This window comes from Pleurodeles waltl, chromosome 2_1 (genome assembly GCF_031143425.1).
Source record: "Pleurodeles waltl isolate 20211129_DDA chromosome 2_1, aPleWal1.hap1.20221129, whole genome shotgun sequence".
Lineage (NCBI taxonomy): Eukaryota > Metazoa > Chordata > Amphibia > Caudata > Salamandridae > Pleurodeles > Pleurodeles waltl.
The window spans coordinates 771,250,290-771,274,859 of NC_090438.1; the positions used below are offsets into that span (position 1 = coordinate 771,250,290).

Below are 24,570 nucleotides of genomic sequence, written 5' to 3' on the forward strand. Positions count from 1 at the left end.
CTACCCTGAACCCTAGAAAATTAGATTCCTGCAACAACAAGAAGAAGGACTGCCCAGCTGAAAACCGCTGCAGAGGAAGACCAGAAGACAACAACTGCCTTGGCTCCAGAAATTCACCGGCCTGTCTCCTGCCTTCCAAAGAACTCTGCTCCAGCGACACCTTCCAAAGGGACCAGCGACCTCTGAATCCTCTGAGGACTGCCCTGCTTCGACGATGACAAGAAACTCCCGAGGACAGCGGACCTGCTCCAAAAAGACTGCAACTTTGTTTCAAGAAGCAGCTTTAAAAAACCCTGCAACTCCCCGCAAGAAGCGTGAGACTTGCAACACTGCACCCGGCGACCCCGACTCGGCTGGTGGAGAACCAACACCTCAGGGAGGACCCCCGGACTACTCTACGACTGTGAGTACCAAAACCTGTCCCCCCTGAGCCCCCACAGCGCCGCCTGCAGAGGGAATCCCGAGGCTTCCCCTGACCGCAACTCTCTGAAACCTAAGTCCCGACGCCTGGAAAAGACCCTGCACCCGCAGCCCCCAGGACCTGAAGGACCGGACTTTCACTGCAGAAGTGACCCCCAGGAGTCCCTCTCCCTTGCCCAAGTGGAGGTTTCCCCGAGGAAGCCCCCCCTTGCCTGCCTGCAGCGCTGAAGAGATCCCTTGATCTCTCATTGACTTCCATTGCGAACCCAACGCTTGTTCTAACACTGCACCCGGCCGCCCCCGCGCCGCTGAGGGTGAAATTTCTGTGTGGGCTTGTGTCCCCCCCGGTGCCCTACAAAACCCCCCTGGTCTGCCCTCCGAAGACGCGGGTACTTACCTGCTGGCAGACTGGAACCGGGGCACCCCCTTCTCTCCATTGAAGCCTATGCGTTTTGGGCACCACTTTGAACTCTGCACCTGACCGGCCCTGAGCTGCTGGTGTGGTGACTTTGGGGTTGCTCTGAACCCCCAACGGTGGGCTACCTTGGACCAAGAACTGAACCCTGTAAGTGTCTTACTTACCTGGTAAAACTAACAAAAACTTACCTCCCCCAGGAACTGTGAAAATTGCACTGTGTCCACTTTTAAAATAGCTATTTGTGAATAACTTGAAAAGTATACATGCAATTGAAATGATTCAAAGTTCCTAATGTACTTACCTGCAATACCTTTCAAACAAGATATTACATGTTAAATTTGAACCTGTGGTTCTTAAAATAAACTAAGAAAATATATTTTTCTATACAAAACCTATTGGCTGGATTTGTCTCTGAGTGTGTGTACCTCATTTATTGTCTATGTGTATGTACAACAAATGCTTAACACTACTCCTTGGATAAGCCTACTGCTCGACCACACTACCACAAAATAGAGCATTAGTATTATCTCTTTTTACCACTATTTTACCTCTAAGGGGAACCCTTGGACTCTGTGCATGCTATTCCTTACTTTGAAATAGCACATACAGAGCCAACTTCCTACAACCATGAATCACCTACCCTTGTGATTGCACAAGCCCTGTTGGCGGTTCTACAGTGACCCTTTGCGTGGCCCACACGAGGCTCCATACAGTGCACGCAGTCCGTGGCAACCCAGCGAAAAGGGCCTCAAAGGAATTCCAGCGTGAGGGAATCCTGGCATGAGAGTTGTGTGTGAAGCTGCTCCACCCACAGGCACAAGGAGGAACAGAGGCCTCAGTGGACGATGTCCAAACATCGCACTGTCATCCTAGTCTTTGCCTTTCATGAAGCCAGGCTGCCTCCAGAGAAAACCCCACAGCAGACCCTGCCAATGCTCCTGATGCACCCCGGGTTAAACTGCTAACGTCAACTCCAACACCATGACAGCATGCAGGACAATACAACACCACGCAGGTGAACTGTAACCTCATGTACATGGGTCGAGTGGTCCAGACTCCATCCACACCGCATTCGTGCCCAAAGTCATCTGGTGAAACTATGGATGCATTTTGTGGTGCCCGGGTGCTCCAAGCTGCACCTATCCTGTACTGTCCTGCGGAATGCCAGAAAAGGCTAAGACTCAGTGGTGTTTTGTTTTTCTGTTTATTTATTCCCACATGTTGGATTCATTTTTTTTTTTTTTTATACATATACATTTTAGGAGTGGTTTAGAGTCCTGCTTGACTCAAACTAGTGTTTGCAAAGCAATGTGTTACCAGTCACTTCCTTAAGGGCTGGCCTTCACACTCATCCCACACCTATCCATCACAGGCGTGACCAGTCAGGTAACCCTGCCAATAAAAGAGCACAGGCGTACGTGCTCATGACCTGTTGCAAGTACCCCAACTATGCCTCTCTGTCACTCATTTTGTCTACCATGAGGGTCCAGGGCCCACAACACTACGGGCACAAGGGCCAGATATTCGAAGTAGAGTAAATCCGAAGGCTTACTCGTGAATGCAATGCATGAAACATTCAAAATACAATGGAACTCAATAATAAACAGCCCAAGACAAAATTGATTACAGTCCAATAATCACAGATGTGCTTGATTCTGGGAGGGACATATGACACTGGAGACACAATCCCAAAAGGTGTAGTGACACTCCCACCAAATCAACCAACACACCGAGGGTTTAAGGGGAGTCCAGGACTGTGGTGACTTTAATGGTCAGAGTAGGTGAAATTGACCAGCAGCAGAAAAGAGCAGTGATCAAGAACCAGCCTTTATTTTGATGTGATGCTTTTTGAGCAGTCTGCACAGTAGCACTACAATCGCCAGCAGGCTCCTCATCACAGGCAGCAGGTTCGTACAGCAAGGCTAAACAGATTAGACTGTGGTTCTTGAGAGGGTTTAAGGCACGTTTTCAGCACATACATAAATCTATCACCCTCTCCTAAGATCACAAGACCAGATGCTTTTTAAACCACAGCTCTAGGGCGTCCACCATGCGGTTAGTGGTAGGCAGTAATGTGGAGTTCAATTATTACTTCAATGCTGGTATGCAGAGCTTTTCTAAAGTTAAAAGGTAATCTTATTGCTCGGACCTAGAAATCCGGCCTGGAGCCAACCTTATTAAGAGTTAATGCCAGGGTAAGATGCCAATCAGTTGCACATGTTCCACAATTTATATGGGCCCAGCTAAATTCATCTACATTCGTCAGTACGTCCACTACATTCCAGAGTAACCGAAAGTAATTAATACAGCCCCTCCAGGAACTTACAAGACCCTGCAAGTGTCAAGGAGACAGTACACTGATCGTTCAGATGGCAGCATCTTTCTGCACTCTGCACCTTGTTGGGCATCAAGCACAGCCTAGACCTCGCTTGCATTTCTCCGATTGTGAGAGCCTGAAGGGGTGATATACTAACTGTGTGCAGCATCTGCAGGGAAGGGTGGTGCTTGAGCTACAGAGTCCACATCAAAGGAATGTCATTCCCTTTGATTTCAGTTCCTGTTGGAAGCATTAATGAATGATGGACACATCACAACGCAGTCACTCCGTTCTTTTTTGACCATTCAAGCATTTGATTGTATTTTAGGCCCCGATTTTTAGTCCTTGCAGTCAGATTTGATCTTGGATTTTTCTCCGGAAGAACTTTTTTGCCCGTTTTTCTCTTTCCTGATTTCAGGGAAAAGTTTGGTGCTTTGCTTATTTTCATCATAAAATCAAGATTGGCAAGGAAGTTTTTGCCCTGAGGGTTTTTACCTCCTGAAAGAGACCTTCCAAAGATGACACCCGATACATTTGATGTGTAGTTTTCAGTGCAAGGTGGCACTGTGGCCACTTGGAGGAAATCACTCTTTTCTAGGGTAATTAAGAATACAACCTGACAATCTCAGATCCTTGCGCCCAATTTGCTTGTGGTGTACGAAGAGGCAATACAGACCGGTAAGCTGCCACTCTCCTTGCACAAAACAGTAATTGTCACCATCCTGAAATCCTCAAATTGCTGCAACTCCTACAGGCACCTTTCGCTTATTCATGTAGAGAAGAAAATCCTCACTAAACGGATAGCCACCCTTCTGCTGCCGATATCGCTGGACATTGAAAATTCCTTTATCAAAATCGACATTTCCCTTATGTTGGCCTTTCTCAGACTCAGGGTTAGATCTGCTCTAATTACCCTAGGATGGGCAGGTAAACCCCCTCGAATCACATGGGAAAAGCTTTAACTCTCCCCATTGAATAGGAGGTGTATCTGTGCCCCCGACATGGAACTGCACTACACCTGTGCACAGGCACAATTTGCCCATTCACCCCCATTTCAGCCTCACACAGCTGTTGAGGCAGATAGCTTGACTCCTTGAGTGTTGCTCTGTGACTTCATCCCCGCAGTGGCCTAAAATCTACAAGATCATTGAATTGATCACGGGCCATCGTCGCCAATGCACTCCCTTGGTGGCCCTTTTGCAATATGTGAAGGATGTTCCACCTGAGGTATGCCAGCTGACTGCAATGCTGGTGCTTTTGGCCAAGCGCAGGGTCGCGATAAACTGGGGGAGGCAACCCCTGCGCAGCTCCAGGCCTGCCTGCGACATACTGTCTGGAACAGCTAGGGTGTACTAGGAGCGGATGCCAGAGGTCATTTGGGCCCTATTGATCACATATCTTGCCTACAGATAGAGAATGAAGCAAACGGAGTTCAAGCCTCTACATGAACAGGATGCTCCCTCGTTAATCCACCTATAACTAATACAAATGTATTGACCATCTATGTATCAATGTGCATTATGTTGCTAACTGCACAATGACTCCTTTTGATGCGTACCGTAATGCTGTAACAGTTATACTGAGTTTGAGTTGTTGTAAGCTTCCCATCTTGTATCAAAAATAAGAAAGCAACCTTACACAATATCCTGGCCTTGACAGTAATCCATAATGAGTACAGATACTTAAAATGTAAGTACCACTCTGGCACTACATACCAACTCGAAAGTAACATTGGACTTTGAGTTCCCTTTTGGAAGCCCTTAGTCTATTCATGTGAACAAGATGGAGGTGGGGTGGCTTTCCAAGACTGCGGAAATGTATTGCAGATGTTCCTAAAAGAAGGGTGGGGAGGGAAGCCAGGCACTGAAGTCGGGGAAAAGAGAGGGAAGGCTTACCATTATAGTGTTGATTAGTTTCTTTCTGATACTCTTCCTGAATCTGTTATCATTGATGAAGGGTGGACTGCAGTATCTGTGTAAGGTTGTTAGAAGGGAACCAGTTCTTTGTCTCTTCCTAATATTGTTATATGGGGCTATTGATAGTCAGAATCTAGACAGAATGTTCACAACTCCCTTGTGCTTTTGTGCCAAAGGTGGAGTGAAGTGGGCCTTGTAGTGAAGAGCATCACTCAAGATAAAGGTGGAGTCTGGAAGAAAGTCCTGGGAAGAAAACATGAAAGAGGAACAGACCCAAACTGTAACTGCAAAGACAGACAGTGAATCCATATAGCCTGACTGCTACCTCTGTATAAAAGTAGAAGATACTGACCAACTTGTTGTTTCTAGTTCTATTCAGCAGAAGTGGCACTGCTCCCCATATTACCCAAAAGAATATTGCATAATCAGGGCTGGGATCTGCCTCTCAGCCAACTTCTCAGAGGTTAGAGGACATGACCTGAAGCCTAATCTGGAAACGGTATTGACAGCTTGTCCTTGAAACCAATGATCCCACCTAACCAAGACAGAAGGAATGCACCAACCCTCCAAAAGGGAACTGACTGTTAAAATGGGCTGAAGCAGTGAACCGTGGGATTGGATCCATAATTGGTACGATCAGAATTGCTGAGCAACCTTTGCAACGGATGAAGGAGCTGCTCCATTTCTGAAGTGTGCCCAACAGCCTCCCCTTTTTAACCCAGCCTTGGCCACCAAGGCACTTGTGTCCAACATGCCCGACTGAAGCTGGGGCACTTGCTTTGTGGCACCTTGTAACTTGTACCTTTTGTGACTATGATGCAACACCACTTGTGGGTTCCCTAAACTCTCAAAGCTAACTTGGGCAAAAAGGAGAGCTAAAATAGTAAAGTTGTGTGAAGACAGAAGAAGACTCAGCCATTTTGTGAAGTAATTACTCTCCACTCAGGCCAGGAAGCACATTTCAAAGAAACACATGCTGTTGTGGCCCTCGTTGTCTGAATGGAATTTCTACTAGGTTATTCAGGTTAAGGGCCTAACAAGGGACTTCTGCTTCCCCCCACAAAAAACAGGTTTTCTAAGCCAAATGAAAGAGACAGCGCCTGAATTACAGTTTACTAAACTTCAGCAAATTGTACAAATTCTGGTGCAAGAACGCCCAGTGTAAAGTTCTATGTGGCTCTCAGGCTTGTGGTGCACTAAATCTGATTTTAATACTTTAGAGCTGCAGATGATATTGTAGGAGGCTGGTCTGACTTATAGTGGGTACCTAGTGGTACTTACACCTTGTGCCAGGTCCAGTTATCCCTTATTAGTAGATTAGAGGTGTTCAAGCAGCTTAAGCTGATCGAGGGAGCTATAGCAGAGCAGCTTAGGCTGAACTAGGAGACATGCAAAGCTCTTACTACACCACTTATATCACTTGGCACTATATCACAAGATAGCACAATACTCAGTTACTAAAAATAGGTACATTATTTTAGTGACAATATGCCAAAAGTATCTCAGAGGATATACTCCCTTAGGAGGTAAGAAAAATACACAAAATATATACACAGACTAAAATCAGGTAAGGAATACACTTAGAAAGTTAGAGCAAACACTGTAGGACACAATAGAATGCAATAGGAGACAATAGGCTTAGGGGCAACACAAACCATATACTCCAAAAGAGGAAGGCGAACCACGAATGGGCCCCAGGCCTAGTGCAGTGTGTAGGGGTCGCTGGGAGTGTAAGAAAACACTAAGGGTGTCCAAGATACCCCACCCGAGACCCTGAAAAGTAGGAGTAAAGTTAACCTACTACCCCAGAAAGACAGTAAAGTCAAGATAGGGGATTCTGCAAGGACAACAAGTGACTGCAAAGCACTGAAGATGGATTCCTGGACCTGAGGACCTGTAAAGGAAGGGGACCAAGTCCAAGAGTCACGCAAGTGTCCCGGGGGGCAGGAGCCCCCTAAACCCCGGATGAAGGTGCAAAAGGGCTGCCTCTGGGTTGAAGAAGCCGAAAATTCTCCAACAACGGAAGGTTCCAGGAATTTCTACTTTGGTCAGAAGATGTCACACGGCGTGCTGGAGAATGCAGAGTTGTTTCCATGCAGAAAGATCTCAAACAAGCCTTGCTAGCTGCAAGGGTCGCAGTTGAAGGTTTTGGGTGCTGCTAGGGCCCAGGAAGGACCAGGAGGTTGCCCCTTGGAGGAGGAGACAGAGGGGGCGCTCAGCAACACGGAGAGCCAAGCAGAAGCAGGCTGCACCCGCAGAAGCACCTGAACAGGCACTTAGAAGATCTGAGGACAACGGTCGACTCAGAACAACAAAAGAGGGTCCCACGACGTCTGAGTCCAACTCAGCGAGTTGGGCATTGCGGGATGGAGTGCTGGGGACTTGAGCTAGGCTTTGCACAAAGGAAGTCTTGCAAAAGTGCATAGAAGCCCGAGCAGCTGCAGTTCACAGGATTACTGTCTGGCGTGGGAAGGCAAGGACTTACCTACACCAAATTTGGACAGAACGGCCACTGGACTGTCGAGGACACTTGGACCCAGCTCCTGTGTTCCAAGGACCACGCTCATCAGGATGAGAGGGGACCCAGAGGACCGGTGATGCAGATGTTTTGGGCCTGCGTTGGCAGGGGGAAGATTCCGTCGACCCACAGGAGATTTCTTCTTCGCTTCCAGTGCAGGATGAAGGCAGACAGCCCTCAGAGCATGCACCAACAGGAAACAGTCGAAAAAGCCGGCAGGATGAGGCGCTACAATGTTGCTAGTAGTCTTCTTGCTACTTTGTTGCGGTTATGCAGGTGTCCTGGAGCAGTCAGCGGTCGATCCTTGGCAGAAGTCGAAGAGGGAAGTGCAGAGGAACTCTGGTGAGCTCTTGCATTAGTTATCTGGTGAGATGCCCAGAGGAGAGACCCTAAATAGCCCTCCGAGGAGGATTCGCTATAGAGAAAGGTAAGCACTTATCAGGAGGGGTCTCTGACGTCACCTGCTGGCACTGGCCACTCAGAGCCGTCCATTGTGCCCTCACACCTCTGCATCCAAGATGGCAGAGGTCTGGGACACACAGGAGGAGCTCTGGGCACCTCCCCTGGGAGGTGCTGGTCAGGGAAGTGTTGACTGGCTTATGCAAGGAGGGCATCATCTGCGCCCTTCAAAGCATTGCCAGAGGCCAGGTGAGGCTACTCCTCCCAGGCCCTTCACACCTATCTCCAAAGGGAGAGGAAATCCTTTGTTCTGCCTTCCTGGGACTGGGCTGCCCAGGCCCCAGGGTGCAGAAACCTGTCTGAGGGTTGGCAGCAGCGGTAGTTGCAGAGAAAACCCCAGAAAGTTAGTTTGGCAGTACCTGGGCTCTATGCTGGAGACCCGGGGATGCATGGAATTGTCCCCCCAATACCAGAATGGTATTGGGGGGGACAGTTCCATGATCCTAGACATGTTACATGGCCATGTTCGGAGTTACCATGGTGACGCTACATATAGGTATTGACCTATATGTAGTGCACGCGTGTAATGGTGTCCCCACACTCACAAAGTCCAGGGAAATTGCCCTGAACGATGTGGGGTCACCTTGGCTAGTGTCAGGGTGCCCTCACACTAAGTAACTTTGCACCTAACCTTCACTAAGTAAGGGTTAGGCTTATAGGTGACTTATAAGTTACTTAAGTGCTGTGTAAAATGGCTGTGAAATACTGTGGACGTTATTTCACTCAGGATGCAGTAGCAGGCCTGTGTAAGAATTGTCTGAGCTCCCTATGGGCGGCAAAAGAAATGCTGCAGCCCATGGGGATCACCTGGAACCTCAATACCCTGGGTACCATATACTAGGGAATTATAAGGGTGTTCCAGTGTGCCAATCAGAATTGGTAAAATTAATCACTAGCCTGCAGTGACAATTTTAAAAGCAGAGAGAGCATAAACACTGAGATTCTGGTTATCAGAGCCTCAGTGATACAGTTAGGCACCACAAAGGGAACACATATAGGGCATACTTTATGAGCACTGGGGTCCTGGCTAGCAGGATCCCAGTTACACAGGCAAAAACAAAATACACAGAAGTAAAAAAGGGAGTAACATGTCAGGCAAGATGGTACTTTCCTATAGATATAATTTTATTTTTTTGTATATCTAGACTGCTTATATGCTAGTCTCTTTGAGCCTAATTTCTAAAGGAGTTAAATTGCTCCTTTGGGATTGCTTTTCCATTTGGAACAAATTGCTCCTGCAATATTGTTCTTACATTTAGAGCAGGTTTCTGACTATCCAGGGATTCAGAAACAGTCTCAGAAATGTTTTACTTAGACTTTGACAATCCTTGATTTTCTGAAGTACTCCAAACTAAAACATTTATTAATGCAGATTTTTCACCAAGTGATGTTTTCATATTTAAATGAGATGTATGTCTACACCCAACGTATTAACATATTATAAAATATTATTCACACCCATGAAAATGGGGATGCTTGCATACCATTTTGACAAAGCATACCAAATCCTGCTTTTGACCGGAATAAATGTATGTATCATCAGCAGAGGATATAATTCAGACAGATTTCGTTGATGAATGCATTTGCATGGATAAATATTGTACTGGTGTCCTAATTTTGTGAATCAGGAAGTTGATTCTGTCATTACAAGTTTCTAGCTTTGTGCACCCAACTACAATTTTGAAAAAACTTTGCAAACTGAGGCATTTATTTTTAGGTCTCATCTGAGACAACGTACATACGCTGTCGCTTGCGACAATCTATTGTTTCTATGAAAGAAAAAAAAACACCTCTGAAAAAAAGGGACTTTTAACTTACCAGTAACTTAACACTGCTTGGTGTCATTGGGAATCTTATTTTCTACCTTTTCCTTGGCGAGTGTGTGTCAGCTTCACTTTCTCTCCATGTGTTTTCTTGTGTTCCCTGGAGAATGGACCAATTACTGATTGACTGTTTGATTAATGTTTTTCCGCGTGTATACCGAGTACAAGTGCATAAGTTAAGACAACTCTTCCCTAATGGCAGATGAATTACATCTGAACAGTTTAGCAAATCTGAAATGATTACTGCACTAAAAATATTCTGAGCTAGAGAGGAGGGAGGAGTGGTCATTCACACCTGAAAGGACTGTGCCTGCCCTCATACAATGCAGTCCCCGACCCCCTGGTGGGTGTCTGGGGCCTGGCCAAGGAAGGATCTTGCAAACACTTGAGACTTTGTTTTGAAGTTTGCCAACTTCAAAGGCAGAAATGGGTATAAGAAGAAGACCAAAAACCCCAGACTTTTAGAATCCTTCTGGAATCAAGAGTAACCTCTGCCCAGGAGAAGAGCTGAAGGAGGAGTACTGTCCCTTTACTGTGCTGCTTTGCTGGACTGGCCTGCAGTTGCTGCTTCTGCCTGAAAAGAGTGCAAAAGGTGAACTTTGCTGTGTGTCTTGCTTGAGAAAATTCTCCAAGGGCTTGGAATAGAGCATGTATCCTGTTGGAAGTCTCAGGACACCAAAGACTTCAGTTTCCTCAACCTGCAGCACTGGGAACTGTGTGTTTTGTGCTGTTCAAGAGGAGAACCCACTGCGACGCCGGCAACGACGCCGCTGGCCTGCACCGTGACCTGCAGACGCAACATGGAGTCGCATTGCCCCGCGACCCTGGTCTCCCCAATGCTGTCATCGGGCGACTTCACTGAGCCGCTACTCGCACCGCGACCTGTGGGCCCTGCACTCTGGCATCACCTGCTCATACTGCAGCCTGGGCATCCACGACGACGACGCTCCTGCTGACACCGGCGCCGCTGCCTGCACCGTGGCCTGTGGGCACCGCTCATGAGATGCATGAAGCACCGTCCCGTCCCGCAGCCACGGTCCACAGACGCCAGCACCATCGACTCCTGTGTTGTCACCAGGCATCCTGCCTGCACCGTGGCCTGTGGACACCGCTTGTGAGGGTCACGAAGCACCGTCCCGTCCCGCACCGCTGGCTTGGGCCTACCCGCGACAACGCTTCAGCAATGACGACGCTGCTGCCTGCACCGTGACCTGTGGGCACCGCACGTCGCATCGTCCCAATTCGCACCGCAGCCCCGACGCCATCCACGCCGGCGCACCTGACTTCATCAGCCTGGAGTTCGATCCACAACGCGTGTGACCTCCAGGGCCCGACGACTCCTGCGCCGATACCTTGACATCAGTGACACCGCCCTCCGGAGCTCATCACGAGGATCACGGCGCCCTGCAAATCCAAGGTACTGTTTGCGGGTCTTCCCGACACCGTAGCCGGCAAGGGTACAACCTCATCTACGCTGACATGAAGGAGGCCCTTCTCACTCGGTATGGTCTCACTCCTGACAAGTACAGGGATCAGTTTAGGCAGAGTAAGAAAACTAAGTCCCAGACCTGGTTAGAGTGTGTAGATTCGTTTTACAGAGCACTGGATGGATGGGTGAAGGGCAGTAATGTGACAGATTTTCAGGGGCTGTACAACTTATTTGCATGGGAGCACTTGTCTAGTCTGTGTTTTGCAGAGCTGGCCCAGCACTTGACTGATAGTAAGCTGACTGACCCCAGGGAGCTTGCTATGGAGGCAGACCGCTGGGTGAGTACCAGGGTCCACAAAAAGGTTTATGGGGGAGACTCAGCCAAAGGTGGGCAGGGTACCCAGAAGAAGGAGAGGGAAGTTAAGGGAGATGCAGACAGGTCGAAGGATAAGGAGGGAGAAAAAAAAAAAAAAAAAAAAGAGTCCCTGGCCCCTTCTGACAGGAAGGAGGGAGTTTCTGGTAGGCGGTGGCCCAGGGCACCCCATTTTCAACCCCGGTGCTTTGAGTGGTCCCAGTTAGGACACATGAAAGGGGACTCTGTCTGTCCTAAGACAACCCACATTGGTGGCCCCTCTACCAAGGTGGCTAATGTGGCCTTAGGGTAAGGTAGCCCCCAGGGGCAGGTCATAGACCATGCCATGATATCCCTTAGTTGGGAGGTTGACTCAGAGGGTGAGGTGGTGATCCCTGAGGGTGGAATTTGTCACTTCCACAAGGTAACAGTGAATGGGGTCCCAGTCACTGCTCTGAGGGACAGTGGGGCTCGCCGTACAATGATGGTGGAAAGGCTTGTCTCCCCAGAACAGTACACCAGCCAGGTGTGTAGGGTGACACCAGCCCATGGGCAGGACTTCTTCCGTCCTATGGCCCTGGTATCCCTAGAGTGGAGTGGGGAGGTGACCCAGAGGCAGGTCATAGTCAGTCCTCAGATGCCCATAGACTGCCTTCTGGGGAATGAGTTGCCCCAGGTATCCAGGGAACTGGGAGGGGTGGCCCCCAGTGGCACCCTCACAGTACAGTTGTCTGGGGGTACCACTCCAAGGTGGAGGGTTCCGGATCCCAACACAAGGAACAGGAGGAGGGAGAGCCCACCCATGCCCCCTGCTCAGCCTGAGGGTACAGACCCAAGGGTGAGTGACCAGTCTCTGGACACCACTCCTGAACTGGTGGGAAGGGAAGTAGAAAAAGGGTGCAAGTCACCTGGGGTTACTGCCCCACACCTTTTAAAACCACAGAGGCTAGAGACCCTAGCATGGCCTGGGTCCTAGCTCTTGACACTGAGCTGTCAGTGGCCTCTGTTGTTTGTTATTCTTGTGGTCAGAGTTTTCCCTGGGAGGGGGACTGAAGTCAGACCATAGGGGTGGAACGGGCCATATCACACTGTTGGCTCTGGTGGTACTGTCTGCCTACTGGGATGCATCTGTGAGCAAGGTAAGATTAGGTGCTGCACAGATGGAGTTCTCAGATGAGGAGGAGAAGAGGTCCCCCAAGGTTAGTTCAGTGGGCCCTGAGAGTGTTGACCGAGGGATCAACCTGGGTTCAGAGAGGCGTAGAACTGGCAAGAGCTCCTGCAGTAGTGGGCCATTATCCAGGTTCTATTGCCCTGAGCAGGGAAGTCCAGCAAGGTATTGATTGGCCTACCCTGGCTTTGGACTGGGAGGAGGATGTGTTGAAAATGTCCCTTTTTGCAGGGTTATCCACAAACTTTTTGCCTTCTTCCTCCTATTTTTTTAGGTCTGTTTTTGCTGGTTTATTGTCTCTGCGCACTTTACAACTGCTAATCAGTGCTAAAGTGCAAGTGCTCCCTACAGAAATTGTACTGTTGATTGGGGTATCCATGATTGGCATATTTGATTTACTAGTAAAGTGCACTAGAGGTGCCCAGGGCCTGTAAATCAAATGCTACTAGTGGGCCTGCAGCACTGGTTGTGCCACCCACATTAGTAGCCCTGTAAACGTGACTCAGATCTGCCATTGCAGTGTCTGTGTGTGCAGTTTTAAACTGACAATTCGACTTGGCAAGTATACCCACTTGCCAGGCCTCAACCGTCCCCTTTTACTACATGTAAGGCACCCCTAAGTTAGGCCCTAGGTAGACCCAGGGGCAGGGTGTGCTGTATGTTGAAGGTAGGACACATACTAGTGTGTTTTATATGTCCTAACAGTGAAATACTGCCAAATTTGGTTTTCACTGTGCAAGGCCTATCTCTCTCATATGTTAACATGGTGGCTGCCTTTAAATATCCTTAAAGCGCAGATTCCCTTTGAGAGTAGATAAAAATGTGGAGTTTAGGGTCTCTGAACTCACAATTTAAAAATACATCTTTTAGTGAAGTTGGTTTTTAAATTTTATGGCAAGACCGGAGGCTCTTATTATGCTTCTCGATCTTGCTTTATTTTAAATAGCAGCAGTCAAGAAAACTACATTTCCCATGAGGCTAAAGGAACAGGCAGCCAATGGGAAAGGAAAACGTATCGGCATGGCCACCAATAGTAACACCTGAACATACTATAAACACTATACTTGACTGCGACCAGCCCTCTCACTTGCTGCTCGCAGTCAAGATAAGTGTTCTAAATGTCTCCATTTTATCTATGTGTGCGCGTTTACCTAAATACTTCTTAATTGCATGTATTATTTCTTGTACGCCACTCTGCTGCCGCGCGGCTGTGTTTCTTCGCTAATATTATTCCCCCCCCCCCCCCCCCGACGCTCCCCTCCTTCTTTACTGCCCCCCTCGCGCCGGCCTTATGAGGAACGCGCGAACGTTCCAACAGCCGTTTTTCTCCTCAACGTGGCTTTGTCTCACATCAGACGACCGGGCTTCAACAAACTTCCCTCGGTCCTACCGGTTTCTTCAACGCCTGCTTCTCTTCTCAACTCCAAACCTCTGACCGGCCTCCTCACACCGGTAATTCCCCCGTGGGCGTGTTCTCCCAGTTTTTTTGCCTCCAATAACTTCTCCTTAACCCTTTTCCTCCCGGTTTTCATCAAATATGACTGACAATTCTCATAATGACGATGAGGCATTTATTCAAGACCTCGATAATTTTATCAGTGATTCAGTGGCAAAAGCCATTAATAATTCAATGGGCAAAATTACAAAAAACCTTCAATCCTCTATACAGGATATGGTTTCCAAATCCTTACTGGCCCATTCTGTGGGGGAAATGCAGAAAAAGAAAAATTAAGGATTTCCCTGCCCAAAAAAACCCTAACACAGTCACCCCAGATGGCGCTAGCTTGACTGGTGAAACTTCTTCACCCCAGATTGAGGACAAGTCTCCTCCAAGGCCTCCTTCAAAGGAGGGGAAACCCAAACTAAAATGTTCTGAAAAGACTAAACATGTTTCAGCTGCGCCACAAAAAATTATTATATCCCATATCTCCAACACAGATGATGACATGGGTGAATTAGATGATCAGACGACGACAAAGATATCTGGGGCTCCCAGTCTCAATCCTCCCCTCCCCCCAAGAAAACAAAATGTGATTTGACCAGTAGCCCCTTTACAGCCAAACAAATCCTGGACCCAGACGGTAATCCCATGTTCAATCCTTCTTTACTTCACCTTCCCAACTCTACTGAATGGTTACCCTCCTCTCACGTTGCTGACTATATTTCCTCCAGACTAAGACTTCCCCTAGACAAGCCCACTAGGTCCAAACTAAGATCTGAATGTCCCAGACCTTCCCTTTCCTCTAATATTACCTCTACCCCGTCTACTGACCAATCCCTCCTTACTTTCTTTTCTAAATTTGGTAAAGACCCCCGTAAAGGAGTCGATAAAGCCTGGTGCAACTGCCAGGACAAACTTTTAGATCTGGTGGGTCCTTTGGCCAGAATCTTCGATATGGCGGAATCAGCCAAATCTGAGAATATAGACATTGATCCTGCAGAACTATCTTTGTGGATCCAAAGAGCCTTTTGCCTCCTCGGCAACGCCAATTCGGCCATTATTCACGAGAGACAGAAAGGTCTCCTGCTTAAACTAGACCCTAAATTGGCCAATCTAGCTTTCATGGACCCCGGAATAAAGGCAGATGGTCTCCTCTTCGGGGATTCATTCATAAAGGACTTAGGGAAGTTTGCCTCCACTTTTGCATTTATAGACAAGGCAAAACAATCAATCAAAAAAGTGTTCCACCAACTGGTTTTTGGCAAGGCCGGTACAGGCAGGAGCCGCTTTACCGGCTGTTCATTCCGATCACAAGGATCTAGAGGCTCCTTCAATGCCTACAATTCCTACAACTCCAATTATGACTCACAACCCTACAAACCTCAATTCTATCCCCAACGGGGCAGAGGCTCCCGTGGTCGTGGACAACGCGGCTCCAGGTTAAATTACCAACAAGGTAAGCCCCAATTATGGCCTTCCTCCTGTGGGCGGCCGTCTTCGCCATTTCATAGAAAAATTGAAAAGTATCACTTCGGATCCATGGGTACTCAAAACAGTTCAAGGTTACACCATAGAACTTTATTCAGTCCCACATCAACGATCCCTCCCCCCCCCCTCTTCTTCTCCTCGGAAATGGCGTCCCTAATCTCATCAGAAATCCAGTCACTTCTTCTCAAACAAGCCATTCAGATTTCCCGTCCGGATCCTTCCGGTTTTCTCAGTACCCTCTTTCTAGTCCAAAAGAAAAACAAAAAACCGAGACCAGTCATCAACTTAAGAAATTTCAATCGATTTGTCGTGTACAGACATTTCAAAATGGAAACCCTTATTCACTTAAGAGATATTCTTCTCCCTCACGATTACATGGTTCGTCTAGACCATGGGTACTTACAAACTTTTTCTCGGGGGCCAAAATTGCAGTATGGTTTGCGGCCGAGGGCCGCACTGAAGTGACAGCGGGGGCGGGGCTTAGAGGGGGCGGGGCTTAGAGGGGGAACAACCACCCCACCCACTTTTTCAAAACATCTGCACACTACCCCAGTAACACACACAGCGCCCTCTGCACACTGCGCCATCTGCTCCCACCCCCTACCCCAGTAACACACACAGCGCCATCTGCTCTCACCCCTACCCCAGTAACACACACTGCGCCATCTGCACACAGCGCCATCTGCTCTCACCCCTACCCCAGTAACACACACAGCGCCATCTGCACACAGCGCCATCTGCTCTCACCCCTACCCCAGTAACACACACAGCGCCATCTGCACACAGCGCCATCTGCTCTCACCCCTACCCCAGTAACACACACTGCGCCATCTGCACACAGCGCCATCTGCTCTCACCCCTACCCCAGTAACACACACTGCGCCATCTGCACACAGCGCCATCTGCTCTCACCCCTACCCCAGTAACACACACTGCGCCATCTGCACACAGCGCCATCTGCTCTCACCCCTACCCCAGTAACACACACTGCGCCATCTGCTCTCACCCCTACCCCAGTAACACACACTGCGCCATCTGCACACAGCGCCATCTGCTCTCACCCCTACCCCAGTAACACACACTGCGCCATCTGCACACAGCGCCATCTGCTCTCACCCCTACCCCAGTAACACACACAGCGCCATCTGCACACAGCGCCATCTGCTCTCACCCCTACCCCAGTAACACACACAGCGCCATCTGCACACAGCGCCATCTGCTCCCACCCCTACCCCAGGAGCACACACAGCGCCATCTGCACACTGCGCCATCTGCTCCCACCCCTACCCCAGTAACACACACAGCGCCATCTGCTCTCACCCCTATCCCAGTAACACACACTGCGCCATCTGCAAACAGAGCCATCTGCTCTCACCCCTACCCCAGTAACACACACTGCGCCATCTGCACACAGCGCCATCTGCTCTCACCCCTACCCCAGTAACACACACTGCGCCATCTGCACACAGCGCCATCTGCTCTCACCCCTACCCCAGTAACACACACAGCGCCATCTGCACACTGCGCCATCTGCTCCCACCCCTACCCCAGTAACACACACAGCGCCATCTGCACACAGCGCCATCTGCTCCCACCCATACCCCAGTAACACACACAGCGCCATCTGCACACACACAGCGCAATCTGCTCTCACGCCTACCCCAGTAACACACACTACATTAAAAACAAATAAATAAATAACCAAAGAGCCTTACCTGACTCAAAGCACTGTAAAGATGCCACAAATGTGGAACAGCAGGCAGGCAGGCGGACAGCAGACGTGGAGCCGGTGACAGGAAGCAGACGACAAAGCCCCGTAAAAGTTAGCTGCAAGCGCTGACTTTTATGGGGCTTTGGCTTTCAGGATCGTCAGGGTAACGCCATAAACAATGGCCGCCGTACGTAAACATAGAGGAGGGCCGCAGGAGCATGCGCAAGGAAGCCACTGTTGCGCATGCTCCCGCGGCCCTCTTCTAGGTTTACATACTGCTGCCATTATGATATGGCGTTTGGTGTGCATCTCGCGGGCCGCCAAGCTAGGTCCGTGGGGCCGCTGGCGGCCCGCGGGCCGTACTTTGAGTACCGTTGGTCTAGACCTTCAAGACGCATACTTATCCATACCCATACACGTATCTCACAGAAAATTCCTCCAATTCCAATGGCAAGGACAAACTTACCATTTCTCCTCCCTTCCGTTCGGCCTTTCTTCAGCACCTTGGTGCTTCACAAAAATAATGAAACCGATCACGACCTACCTCAGGTCTCTGGGAGTCAGATTACTCATTTACCTAGACGACATCCTGCTAATGCACCAGGACTGTCGCTCCCTTCAACACCACTTACAAATTATCTGTTCACTCCTATCCCAATTGGGCTTTCTCGTCAACTAAGAAAAATCTGTGTCTATTCCTTCAAAAAGGATAGAATTTCTGGGTTTCATAATCGATTCCTCGACAGCTATCCTGCAACTCCCACAACAAAAAGGTAATATCCACGAAATCAGAGATCCTGAAACTGCTCCGGAGTTCTCAAATCTCTCTCAGACCCCTAGCCAGAGTTGTAAATCTCCTCGCCTCCTCAATCCAAGCCATCTTCCCCGGCCCTCTTCATTATCGGGCCCTCCAAAGATTAAAAATCCGACACCTCAGAAGAGGTCTTTCCTACTCAGAGTCCATCAATCTCGACCAAGAGTCCCGTCTAGAGCTTCAATGGTGGAGACCATTTAGATGCCTGGAATGGCAAGACTATCTTTCCGTCAGCCCCAGATCTTGTGTTAGAATCAGATGCAAGTCTGACGGGCTGGGGCACCCGATGTGGCGCAATCTCAACTGGAGGTTTCTGGTCTTCAGAGAAGTCCAAATTGGATATCAACTATTTAGAGATGCTTGCGGGCTCCTTTGCAATCAAGAGCCTCGCAAAAAACAGAGTCCAGTGTACCATCCTCCTCCGTATGGACAATGTGTCAGCTGTCCGCTACATAAACCACTTAGGGGGCACCAGATCAAAACCCCTAACAGATCTGGCAAAAAGCCTCTGGGAATATTGCATTCACAACGAAATTTCCCTGTTAGCAGTGTATCTTCCCGGTTCCCTCAACGATGTCACGGACTGGCACTCTCGTTACCTCAGAGATTCCAGCGATTGGAAACTTCACCCCTCAGTCTTCCAAACTCTCCTTCACAAATGGGGTCCCTTCAAAATAGACCTATTTGCGTCCCGCCTAAATACACAACTCCCTCTGTTTTTCAGTTGGCGCCCGGATCCTTCGGCCCTGGCTTCCGACGCTTTCCTTCAGGACTGATCATCCACGCTCAATCATGCCTTTCCCCCATTCCTAATGATTACCAGAGTTCTCGCCCAAGTCAGGCGCCAAAATGCTTCCTTAATCCTGATAGCTCCATTTTGGCAATCTCAGGTGTGGTTTCCCACTCTCCTCGAACTAACTATCGATTTTCCAGTTCTCCTTCCAATGTTTCCTTCCCTCCTTCGGAATCCTACCGGCTCTCCTCATCCTCAACAGTAATCTCACCCTATCGGCCTGGAAGGTTTCAGGTATCCCCAACCTCCCGTCCCGATTTCGACAGAAGCTTCAGACTTCATTAATAACGCCTGGGCTCCTGGCACTAAAAAGGCATACAACGCCGCTTGGTCTCTTTGGTCAAGCTGGTGTTTGGGAAGGGATATTGATCCCTTTTCAACCGATTTAAATTATATTATAAAATTTCCTTGCTGCGCAAGCCGGTACAGGTAAGTCTTGCAGGACAATTAACCTTTTTAGATCAGCTATTTCCCTACAACATACTCACATCAACGGAAAACCGATCGGGGAACACCCCTTGATATGCCGTCTTCTTAAGGGAGTAAAGTTTTCTTTTCCACCGTTACCCAAATATTCCAGACTATGGGATGTCAATGTTGTCTTAAACTTATTTATTTCCTCGCAGGACAGTGCAGATCTTTCTCTAAAAATGCTTTCAGCCAAACTAACAATGTTACTATGGTTAGTCTCTATTAAACGTTTATCAGATGTCAAAGCACTAGATATTTCATCTCGCCAATTCTGCCCTACAGGTGTTTTATTTACTATTAACAAACGTACCAAAACAAATATACGTTCAGTGTTTTACCCTTATTTTCCCAATCAGCCCAAATTATGTGTAGGACAATGTCTCAAAGTCTACGAAGACCACACAGCCAACCTCAGAACGTCTTCATCCCAACTCCTCATTTCTTTCCGAAAAACCTCATAAACCTGTATCATCTGCTACTCTAGCCAGATGGGTTCGCTGGGTCATGACCTTAGCAGGCATAGACACATCCGTGTTCGGCGCTCACTCTTCCAGGGGTGCCATGGCTTCCAAAGCATTTTGGGTAGGTTCCAGACTCGAGGACATTCTGAGATCGGCTGACTGGTCTAATGATTATGTTTTCAGAACTTTTTACTGTAAACCAATTCATACAGCAACCTCTATAATAATTAACATGCTTTAAAAAAGCATAATAAGAGCCTCCGGTCTTGCCATAAAATTGATTACTGAAGGAGCTAATACTCATTACTTTAATCTTTTTTATGTAACAGATAATTATTTCTGTTACTTTATTGTGCAGTACATTATGGAAGATTACTCTAGTTTGTATTTGATTCCTGGAGCTTATTATATAGTTAGTTTACGCCACACTGTGTTACGGTTATTTTATCTATTACTTTGCCCTAAATTACACTACAGGAGATTGCTTTGCCTTCCATAGATGACAGGTGATTGATTAGTTTGTTTGTTTTACTGCACATTTGGAATGCCAGAGACATTAATCAAATTACTTTACCCCGCATTAGAAGCAAGAGGAAGTATACTAAACACAAAATGTATTGCAGGATGAAACTCCACCTGTAACTGCCCCATTTACTGGATTACAGGACAAGATTCATTTATGTGCCGTAGGTCTGGAAACAGATTACACCGAATAATTTACCCCACATCAGATTACAGAATACTACACACTGCATTAGATAATAAAGTAATAGTGGTTACCACGGGCGTCCGCAGATTTTTTTGGGCGGGGCGGGAGGCGCTAATTTTTAACGTCATCCATCCCCGGACACTTTTTCCCAATGTCAAAAAGGGCAGGGTCACAGTCATGATTATATAACTCGCAGGCATGCAGCGGGTGGCATACATGCGCTTTATGTGATAGGGTTACACCAGGCTGTGCCTAAATCCGGGGGGAGGAGGGGTAAGCGCCCTCACTCTGGTTACTTTGCTCTATATTCATTCACAGAAACAGTATGGTAGTCACTTTTCCCCCGGCATCTATGAAAGAAAACGCTTTTAGAAGCATTATGCTAAGGTGCCCGCCGTCGGTGAATACTTTGTATAAAGTGACTGACTGCTGCGCACAACATCCACCTGAACGAGCAGAGATGCTATCATCCATATATGTGGCGTGCCTTCATGTCCTGAGAAGAGTACTTGTGCTGTTCTCTTGCCTGTAAGGAGAGGATAACGTATCCTTCCCACGCTTGGCGCACCCGCTAAACCATAGCTGGAAAGAAACATGCGGCTTCTTATTCGGTGTGATTCCGAGGGAAAAGTGAACATTATCCCACATCAGGTTAGGACTGGGAGCCAAAAGCAATCTCGCCAAAAATGCTCATACCGATGTTCTCTTCCTTCCCTCACTATCTCCCTCTTGCCATCTCTTTTCCTTACTTTATCTCACTCTTGCGATCGATGCATTCTCGTCTCTCCCCTCTCTTCCTGCTCTCTCACTGATTAATCTCTATCTCCCTCTTTCTTCTTTTCTCCCTCGAAGCCAGGGCTGTAGTTGGCCTCGGGACGCTGGGGAAAGTCAGAGGGAGCAGCAATGGCCCGGAGATTCCTAACCCAGTCTCCGAGGGTCCCAGCCCACTGGGGAAAGGCGTGCTGGAATAAAAAGACCGTCTGGTACTGTTACACACACTCTGGAACAGTCCTGCCCTGAGTAATCACCATTGGCAGACATTCACACATTTCATCCTTCGCCCTTTTGTTTTATCTCTTTTGTAAAAGCAAATGGTTCTTTCTCGCTGAGTGCATTAAAACTCCACTAACAGCAGTAGTTTTGACGCTAGTTACAATCGTGAGACAATTGAGGCCTGGTACTTCGAGCGTGAGCTGGAAAATCATAACATTATGAAAGAACAAGACCTAACCAGCAAACCTAAAGGAACAACATGCTCAAAACGTATCTGTCTGGTTTTCTGTGCGGGGGAATTAACGAAAATGCAGTTCCTGGCAAGTCAATCACTAAATCCATACACAGCTGCCGTGGCCCTCGGGCAGAGATACTTACTGTTTCCTGCAGGGGTGGTTTCCTGTGAGTTGCTGATGAGACCTCTGCCCTTGCTGCAGTGATGCCGAAGGCTAATATACCTGACTGGTGACGGCAGAGCACACAGCCTCGCCCCGGGGGGAGGGGCGGCAGCAGCAGCTGGGAGGACTCTGCCCGCGCCCACCCTGACGGTGACAGACTGGAGGCGGCAGGAGGAATAGCGGCCACGCCCATCTGCAGCCGAGCTAATCTAGTTCCATGAGCATTTTGGGGAAAACTGTACGAGACTGACAAATGTACATTTCGTGTATGACTCAAAGAGCAGAACCTCAAGTTTCCTAGATTCAAGCGTGTGTAACTCATCCATTCCAGGTTTTCTACTTTGCATTCTGGGACGTATAGTTGTTTATCCGGTTACATGATCAGACTATAAGTACCAAAATGCAACATAAAACAAAAATACTGGCACTCAAACTCTTCACACACAGGTAAGGGAAACTGTACAACTCCAAGGTAGTCGTCCATCTGTATGAGGTGTACACGGTTTTCACCGAACACTGTCTCAGAATCAGAAAGGGCGTCAGTGGTCGCCATGTAAAATAGTCCCGCCCCATGCGCTGCCAAGTACAATTATGGAAACACCGAAGTAATCTTTCTCTCGTTTGAAACAGGTGCGTGCGACTCTGCTGTTTCCTCAAGACGTGTATTGCTTCTCCCACTCTTAGACAAAGCACCGTGCACAGCACCCCAAGTTACTCTCCTCGCTTCAGGCTCCAGCGGTCGGAATTCTGAACTTTTTTTTTATTCCAACAACGCTCCGCTTTTAGTCACTGGTTTAATATAAGCTATTTAAAATGGAGTCAATTAGTTTCAAGTAATAAGTAAACATATAAAGATGTGTCGAGATTCCTGAAATTAGGCAGATCACCTCATTATATAGAACCGCGAAGCTACCATGCATTGTAAAGTTTGGAATAAGCTACAGAGAAAGTGTTGAGATAAAAAAAAATCACTTCACTGTTTCGGGTGCATTCCTTGCAAGGTGATGGGCAATAGACTAGGGCACGAGGAGAAATCAAAACTAGGCAGCCTCGGTATTCTACAACCCCATCATCAGACTCTTAGAACTCTGGACCCCAGCGCTTTTTATCTATTGTATAAATGAAGCACTGGTTTTAGTGTAAAGAGATGTGACGAGAGCGGACCAGGCTTCATATTAGCTTCTGCACGTACTAAGTAGTTTTCGGACATAGTTCATTATATAAGGGCGCGCCCTGCAGCGTTTTCTGAGACAGGGAAATTCCTCCACTGCCTACGCCCGCTTTGGATGGCTTCCAACAAATCTAAGCCGCCCATATTTCCTGAGGTTAAATACACCGTGAGCTTAAATACACTGTACCCAGTAATTGTAGCCCCTCTGTGTGAGCGGCAATAATGTATCTAGAGTTCGTTGCGCTTGTACCGTGTAATCACTTAAACAATTAACAGCCACACCTCTGGACTCTTTTGCGTAGTGTAGGAGTCGTTGGGGCCCTGAACGGCAAGCAATCGCCGAGTAGATTTTCAACTGCAAATGCGCCGGTCACTTAAATTTACTTTGAACTTCCGCAGTTCAAAACGGGCCATTATTTGCAGACAGAGATGATTACAGAGCTATAAAAGCTCAGGGCGTGCTCTTGCCTCTACCCCGAACACTCTCTTGTAAGATTTAATTGCCCCCAAGTGGTCAGGTGGAAGAGTTAACTCCTCACCTGCTTTAGGATCAGTCGTGTATTCTGCGTGACCCCCTGCTCTCGAGTCTCCCTGGGACTTGACACACTAGACCTCCCTTCTTCTGATAAAAGCAGTTCAGAGCTTGAAAAACGCCTCACATAAGCCCGGCCCCTGCACCGACGTGTTCAGCCCGAGGGGTAAAGTCACGCGTAACAGTGCCCGCTTCTGTTAGAAATTGTATAATTAATTTACTGCTATTTTCACAGTGGTCTATGTATTAGCCTGCTACTCGTACTTGGTAAAATCAGCTTTGGGCAGTCGGTTCAAAGGTTTAGCATGCCCATTGCCAAGGTCAGTGCTGAGAAGTACAGGCAAATGTATCGGCCATCTTGGAATAGTATTTATTCTTCTTCATGTACGTTTACCCTAGTTGTTTTAAATAACCCGTGCAAAATTTTTCTTAACCCCTTCGCTGCCAGGCCTTTCCCCCCTCCTGTGCCGAGCCTTTTTTTGGCTATTTGGGGCAGTTCGCGCTTAGGCCCTCATAACCTTTTGTCCACATACTCTAGCCAAGCCACATTTGCGTCCTTTTTTCCAAACATCCTAGGGATTCTAGAGGTACCCAGACTTTGTGGGTTCCCCAGAAGGAGGCCAAGAAATTAGCCAAAATACAGTGAAAATTTCGTTTTTTAAAAAAAAAATGGGAAAAAGGGGCTGCAGAAGAAGGCTTGTGTTTTTTCCCCTGAAAAGGGCATCAACAAAGGGTTTGCGGTGCTAAAATCACCAGCTTCCCAGCTTT

General features: G+C 48.0%; 1 protein-coding gene across 4 annotated transcripts in view; it reads right to left on the reverse strand.

The window, feature by feature from the left end:
- Positions 1–23,947, reverse strand: part of LOC138268402 (serpin B6-like) — a 425,145-nt gene extending 401,198 nt beyond the window's left edge. For 2 of the 4 annotated variants that reach the window (XM_069218030.1, XM_069218004.1), the window contains exon 1: positions 22,080–22,215. The gene's annotated coding sequence lies outside the window, so the exon portion shown is untranslated. Of the gene's footprint in view, positions 1–22,079; positions 22,216–23,809 lie in introns of those variants that run through there. The other 2 variants (XM_069218013.1, XM_069218022.1) reach the window with 2 other exon arrangements.
- Between the last annotated feature and the right edge of the window lie 623 nt (positions 23,948–24,570).